Source organism: Lonchura striata, chromosome 4 (assembly GCF_050655825.1).
Source record: "Lonchura striata isolate lonStrDom1 chromosome 4, ASM5065582v1, whole genome shotgun sequence".
NCBI classification, from domain to species: Eukaryota; Metazoa; Chordata; class Aves; order Passeriformes; family Estrildidae; genus Lonchura; species Lonchura striata.
This window is the reverse complement of record NC_140706.1, coordinates 13,728,981-13,737,324: the sequence shown is the minus strand read 5'-3', so window position 1 is coordinate 13,737,324 and position 8,344 is coordinate 13,728,981.

Here is an 8,344-nt window from a genome sequence, read left to right as displayed (position 1 = left end):
ATTCTGAACACTGAGAAAGCTTAAACCCCTACCTGTGTCATGAGCCACCTGAAGTAACACAACATTTTGGAGAATTACAGTAGCATATATAATTTTTGAGTTGCACATGATTTTCAAGTGGCATATGCAAGTGGCATATACATATTTTAAGGTATGACAGTAAAAAGGGGTATGAATTGATGCATTATGTTTGCATGGCAAGTAAATGGGAGCTGGATAAGCACTTCAAGGGTGGCTTCTGTGAGAAGAGACTTGGGGTCACCCTCATATTGGACAGATTTTGTGCCAGCCAGCTCTGAAATGGAGCCACTGGCCAAAGCCAAGCCCACACAGCAATATATTTACGAAAGAGAAAGAAAATGCCATGCAGCAGCTGTGGGAGAGTAGAGTAAGAAAGATTTCAGAGAAAAACTGCAGTCACCAAGGTCAGTGCAGAAGGAAGGGGAGGAGGTGCTGCAGGTGCTGGAGCAGAGATTCATTCCCCTGCAGCCCCTGGTGCAGCCCAGGGAGAGGCAGCTGTGCCTCTGCAGCCCAGGGAGGTCCGGGGTGGAGCAGAGATCCTCAAGCAGCCAGAGCATGGGGGAATTCATGCCACAGAGAGTGGGTACATAAAGAAGAGAGCTGCAGCCCATGGAGCGGAGTCCATACATGACTGGAGTGGCAGGATCTGTGATCCATGGGGGACTCATGCTGGAGCAGTCTGTTCCTGAAGGAGTGTGCTCCATAGAGGGGACCCATGTTGGAGCAGTTGTGAAGGACTGTATTCCATGGGAGGGACACCAGGCTGCAGCAGGGGGTTGTGAGAAGGAAGGAGTGGCAGAGACGAGGTGTTATGAACTGTCTGCAGCCCCCACTCCCTATCCCCCCCATCCCTTCTAGAGGGGGATGTAGAGGATTTCAGAGTGAAGAAAACAAGGAGCCTGAGCACAATGGGGAGATGTGGCGGAGGGAAAATTGCATCAGTTTGGGTTTTCTTTCTGACTATACTACTCTATTTTAATTGTTAATAAACTAAATTAATCTTCTTGAAGTCAAGTCTGTTTTGGCTATGATGGTACCTGGCGAGTAATTGCCCTAGTCTTATCTCACACCATGAGTTTTTCCTCCTTATTTTAGCTTTATGTCCTTCTGAGTGAGGGGAGTGAGAGACAGTTTGGTGAGCACCTGGCAGTCACAGCTAACCTACTACTGTTGAACAGTCATGTTTAGATTTATACCCATAAATGTCATTCAAGGTTTAAGATAGAATAAAGTTTGCCATTCTAACATATGTACATTAGAGTACTAAATTGCAGGAAGTGGATTTCCTACAAGAAGAAAAATATGTCCAAATGAACTGTCATCCCCCACTGCCTTAATAAGTAATGCTTCCACCAACAGTAAGAGGTTAATGTGCAAATAAAGAAATTTTGATGGTGAAATTAGATGTATTTTTAAAGGAAAAAGAAAACCACACCAGCTTTTTTGGTGGCTCCATGCCAGGTGTCAGGAAATCTCACAGGATGCACCCTTCAGGACTCTTCCTGAAAGGAAAGTAAGTTTGGGTGGAGTTCGGTAATGCAGAAAGCAGAAATTCCAGGCATATCCGTGAAAGGGCAGAGTGCTTGGATTAAAAGCAAAATTTCTCCCTCCAGGAAGTGAGTATCAGATCAGCAGCTCTGTGATTTGGCTCACAAATCAATAAATGGATAGGAGAACAGAATGTTACCCAGTAACCCAAAGAAATTATTTCTTGCTAGGAACAAAGCTAAGAGGAAATGTATACAGATTGACATAGGGCAAACACATTTATCCACTGCAGTAAGACTAACATTTTGGGAAAATAACTACATGAACATCAAAACCAGATTACATTTCTCAAATCCTCACAATGTGCCTAGATGAGTACTACTTAGGACCAAGCCCTTGGTATTTTTTTCTTGCAGTAGATTATGAGCCTCTTTGAATATGAAAACTAAAAAGTAGCCAGAAGGGATGGAGCAGAAAGTATTTACAGGGAGTAATTTGGGTCTCAGATATCTTCATTATGCTCAGAAAGTAGATATAATGTGTGCAGAAGCATGTTGGCATAAAACAGACATAAAATGTCTATGTGCGATTTTCTCTTACTGCAAGAACACCTTAAACTTATTCTTATGGATTTTAAAAAGGCCTTTCTGATTTTAAAGACCTAACAGAGGGTTAAAAAGCAACAAATATAGCATTTTGTATCTTCAACTACAAAAATTTTAGAAAATTATAATTAAGCCAACACCATTTTAAAATCGTGTCACACAAGTGCTTCTGCATAAAGGAGATGACAGTAAGTGGGCTGAAATATGTGATCCAGGGTTTCACCCCATCTTTGATTTCAAGGATACATAACCTGAAAAAAGACCATAGGAGAGAAATGTAAAGCTCAGTAATATTATCCAGAGAGCCTGGGATTTATAAGAATTAACAACTTCCTTTATTCAATAGAACCTATAAAGCTTAATCCAATTTTCACAAAAGCCAAAGGCAACCTACTTGTTGCCTTCTGGTCTTTTGCCATTGATCATCTTTAAAGGAATATAAGGGTCTGTTTCTTTGATGTAAATGATGCATTCAAAATAAACCCTCATTGTAAGACTAATTGCACTTATGTGATAACATAAATGCCAAGCTTATTTTCTAATGGGCATTTTTGGAATGATAATCTGAATGCAGTGTGCTAATGTTTTGCATGTAGGCTGACTGAATTACTGAAGGTCAATTCAGTCAAGTTATTTGGAAATGGGAGTACATAATGGCATTCACTAGGAAAAAGAGGGGTGAATAATTTTATTTTTAGGTGAAAAAGAACGGAGTGCATTTCCATATGCATGTATATTGTTTAGTACATTGCAAGACCAAAGGACAGGAAGGTATGTCCTGGATGCCATTCAGCTCCTTAGTAGTAGTAAAGTTGAAAGTAGGAGTAGTGACTCCTCCATTATCTTTCTAGGCAAGAGGGTACTTTGAACACCTGAGAATCTTAAACCCAACCTATCTGAACTAAACTTTGGGGACTTGTTTTTTAACATGAAGCTTGACTGTTGAGATTTTTTTTGGACCTCTTAATTTCCATAGTGCATTTCATCTTATTATCTTTTTAGCACTTTAATAAATACAGAAGCAAAGAAAACCTGCCATAAATTCACTACTACTTTTGCTCCAAAGACACAGGTTTTCTACAATACTGTTAGGAATAAAACCCAGAGACAAAAGAAAATAAAGAGGATTTGGAGAATCCTCTTTTATGGAGAATCTAGAAGGCCTCCTGATGAAGGCTCTCCAATTCAGACACTTTTAATATAGACAAATCAGAAATAAACATCAAAAAAAAATCTTATTATTACAAATATTATGTACAAAGCTTTTCAGGAGAGTCAGCTGTGGATTTCTGCATTTAAGAAAAAAGACTTAACCACTTCCAAATAAGTCTATTTGGTTTTGTTTTGTTGAGCTTTTTTTTTTTATCTCCAAAGAGAATGAGTGTGATGTGTGATATATTCCCAGGGATCCCACAAACTATTTTGTGCAGGAAAATGCAAAACCTGCACTCATTAGCATGGATCACATGCAGAGAATTCTGCAGCCACAAGAGACCAATCTGACCTTGGGCCTCGTGGTAACATTAATGGAGAGTTTCACTCTCATTCACAAACTCCTGCATCGTACTGGCTACCTTCCTATTGAACAAGAAAACAGATCCATCTATTCAAGCTCCTTTTTGATAAAGTTTCCATGTGCTGATAGATTCACACCGCACCTTTCCTTTACTGCTTGTACTAGTAACTATATAAATGTTAAAGGAGGTGAACTTTAGTTTGTGCTGAATTTGTTTAGTCTTATTTCAAAACAAAACTAACAAGAACAATGAATTTTGAAAACATTTCTGTTTCATAATTTTTCCACTTCAAGCCTCACAAGAAAGACAGACTTCACTTTAGCAGTGTCGATAAGCAGCACTGATAATTATCCTGGATTATAAAAAAGCCTATCAAAAGCCTTGAGTTTGAGAGAGCCTTTTCCATTCTCTCTGTTAAAAATAAAGACAAACACCTTAAAACTGAACTATGGAGTAAGAAAACTCTTAACATATACAACTAATATAAAATACAAGTATTTTCTTTTTAATAATTTAAATCTTTATTTTTTGTTTGTTTCTCTGTAGGGATCATCACAAATTATAAATTGAAATACAAGCCTCTGCAAATTCAGATCCAGGATATTAAAATTATATTTAATCTTACATCATAAATTTTTGGAGATTATGTCCCAAACTAGATCTTAATTTCAGCTCCAGTTCAGAAGGAGCTGAGATTAAGCTCCTTCACATCACAAGAAACATCACTAAATATTTCACTGTAACATGGCCTCTGTCTCATGATAACTTTAAGAGGAATCAAGAATATGTGAAGACAGTTCATAATGAAAAATATATCTAGGATATTTTTATGGCATGAGGAAGTTATTTGCTTCACTTTCACAAAGTATTAAACATAGACACTGGAATTTTTTGAAAATATGGTAACATTAATCTCACCTGATTTTATTTATTTTCTGAGCTTCTGAGGGTTCCTACTGCAAGAATGGAAATATGTTTGATACCCTCTAGTGGGCAAAGTAATATATAACTTCTTATGTTATCTAAAAATGGCCTTAAGTTCAGAAAAAAAATACATTTTCTCAGGCAGCTCTTGTCCACAAATATATAATATAAATATATATGTACATTTTATATGTCACTTTTCTTCTGGACTAAATCATGTGACCAAGCCATATAATAGATTTCTTTCTCACTGTCTGGCATGACCTAGTGCAATTCCATGTCCATGATCTGACTGTTTAGTCCCAAAGTAACATCTTTGGGTTTTCAGAGTTCTCTCAGAAAAAGAACAAAAGTCCCTTTAAAATGCAGGATAAGTAAAAAAAAAAACAAAAACAACAACAACAACAACAAAAAACTTAGTCTAGGAAACTGACATTTACTTTTTGTAATATATTTCTTAAGGAAGTACAAAATGAGGTTACTGTTTAAAAATCCTATTTTTTCCTTCAGCTTCTGCTCAGCTCAGATTTATACATACATATTTTTATATCACTTCAGCTACTACACTACATGCAGATACAGATCAGACATTGTAGATTTTATTTGATTTCTCTAAAGAGGAGCTGTGAAAACTTCACAGGTTGAATTGAGGATTACTGTGGTACATAGATGCTGCAAGTATGTTTTTTTTAGACATTAAAAGGCTTTGCTGGGTGAACCATTACTGGCTACCTGGCTACAGTAAATCAAATATGGTATATTTCCATTTTTTTTCAGTTTGCTCTTATGTCTTATCCATCAAGTTCTTTATGGAAAGTGGGATTGCTTTTGGCATGTTTTAATGGTCACTACACAATTTACACTGACTAATTGCTCTTCTTCCATGCAACTGACTGACATTACTGGCTTGACATATCAATTAACACTTTGTCATTCTTTCCTTCCCACATTATTCATTAGTAGGTCACCTTCACTTATATACCATCATTATATCATTTGATTGCATAGCTATTTCCATCACTGATTTGACACATATATTATTAGTGCTTCTGTTTTCTTGATGCAAATGAGAGAAAATGTAATTTGACTTGGAATCCAAGAATGTTCCTCTCCTCGCATATTAGAAAATTTCATAATGCATATTTAATAGTCTCTTTGTCTCAGTACTTCCATTTTTATCACCAGACACTTAGGTCTGAACACAATAAAGAGTTTATGTGTTTAAAACCAACAGCAACAAAGTTACATTCATGAAAAAGAAACAGAATTTCCAAAGGCATAGACTTGGGTATCCCAGAATGGGATCCAAAGCAGCTGCACACAGAATAAAGACAAACCAGTTACTAGCCCATAAAGATTCCTAGACAGGAGGGTAACCAAAATCTTTCCTTTTGAGAACACAGATTCGGCAACTCTCTCTGTACACAGACTGAGTCATAGACTAAAACCCTTCCATCCATTTTTCCATGTAATTCTTTTCTTTCAGAGACATGAGCCAGGCTCACTTCTGGAGCCTGGCTGGAGACAGTTGTGGTGCTGCCCAGTTAAGCAGCATGGCAGATAGTTCTTATCTAGGACATTAAGAGACAGAGTTTACACTTTTTTTCCAGATTCAGATGTTTAAAATTGTATTGTTTTGCCTCCTGGGAGATTGCCCTAACCAAAATGCAAATATGCTTATCTGAGTGGAGCAAATGCCTTTCTTGGAAGTTACACCAACACCCACCAAAGGACACACGAGGATGGAGCAGGAGGCTGCAGCTCACTGTGAGGACCTGTCTACCCTGCCTGGGTGCAGCTACTGTTCCTGCATGGAGCTTGGATTTAATAGTTACTGGGTACAATGAACAGAAGACTGGCACAAGAGATGCTGTTACTATGGTTAATATGATTGTCTTTGATTTTAGAAAGAATAAACAATCCTGCTTTTCTGGAGGAAGGAGTAAAATTATCCACATACCACATTAAAATATTCCAGGGAGCAGTCTGCTTTGTTTCTTGTTGCCTTCCCCTTTCTGGTCCATACTAACAGCTTCTGTGTGAGAAGAGAGAAAAACAATTTCCATCACCTTAAAAAGAAAACCACTTGTAAGGGGGCAGGGAAGTTTTAGGACAATTATTTTTCAGCCACAAACAGATGATTGTAACCTGATAGATTGGATTAAAAAAACACTTTCCAAGGTTTATGAAAACTCCATGTTTCCAGCAAAATCTTTTGTTCATTTTTCTATTTGAAGAAAAAATAAATAAAAGTTCCCTACCTCAGGTAGCTCTTTTCTCAGATGTTATGATATTCATATTTATAGGAGAGTTTACATGTATACTATACACCCGGGAGTTTCTCTCCAGTCTAAAAGACTGATTAGTATTTCTTTCATGCCTGAATAGAGTTCAAAATGATCTCAACTGGAAGCAAGGGAGGGGAATCCACATCTTTTTCTCTAACAAATCCCTTGAGCCTTACAAGGGCTCAGAAGGTAAGGCGAAGTAATCATTGTCATGTAGAGAAATTGTGTCACTATTTTTTCTAAAAGAAATAACACCAACTGTTCTTGAAATCAAAATCAAACTTGTACTAACCCAGATAAATAATTAAATTTTTAAAACCAGTTCAGTTTTGTTATTTCTATGGCTAATCCTTTAGCATAATGTGGTTTATAACTATCCCATCTTCCTGTAGTGAGTCAGGTTTTCTTTCTATATAGATTGTTTTAAACATATGTTTAGGAGATTGGGATAAATGAAGGTTGCTTTCTTGTTGTAGAAGGTTAGTAGTAACTTTCGTGAAAAGATTAAAAAACTTGGTTTAAATTTTAATCTAAACATTTTGGTAAATTAGCAGATGGCTGCTGGCACTGTAGCATTATCCAACTGAAACAAATGGTAGAAATTCTTGTACAAGAAATGAAAATATTACTGAATTTACATCATCAAAACAACAAGTTCTCAAAATTTACCCATTCTTTGGTGACAGCAAAAGCATTCACACACACACACACCAAGGAAGGAAGACTGCTTATTTTCAGGAGATAAACACAGAAATAATAATGGCTTAATAGTTCTAAAAAGGAATTGTGAGTTCTGGTCCTTTGCTACAAATGTTCTGATTTAGTCATTACTGAATTGATCACAGCAACGAGACCATTTCCAGTATCTTCAAGCAAAGCACTTGCCATAGTCTCTGAGCATGTTTCTAGCGAGTTTATAGTTTATCTCATAAAGCCACACACAGGAAAAAAGATTCCTTCACACAGGATCCCTAGAAAAGGATTAAAGCAGGAAGGAAGCTGATTAATAAAGGGCAGAGCAATGTCACCCTCCTCTCCCAGTGCAAAGGCACGTGAACACTTGCATCAGACTCATTTCCTGCTGCCACCGTCAGACACAAGTAATTGCTGCCAAATAAATGAATTTCCAAGGTGGGCTGCCTTGCAGCAGTGTTCCTGGTCAGATGGAAATACCTCTCCTAAACACTTCCCCTCTCAAGATAACCCCTTTGAACCTACATCAAATGTTGACTCAAAATGAGTACCTTCCCTTGGCTGTTGGTAAACTTATCACATCTCTGCAAGGAATCTATAACCTACTGCAGTGTTCACCTGCAGCTCCCCAAAGTGACATACTGCTTTCTCTCTAGGCTGCATTTCATGATCTTGTCACCTTCTACATTCCCTTGCAGCCTGAGAGCTTCTGACACTCAGGACTGGGGGATGTCTCAGACTGTGGGGCAATGAGGTCAGACTGTGAGGCCTGGGAACACTCTGAGTCCATCAGTCCAACATTTCACTA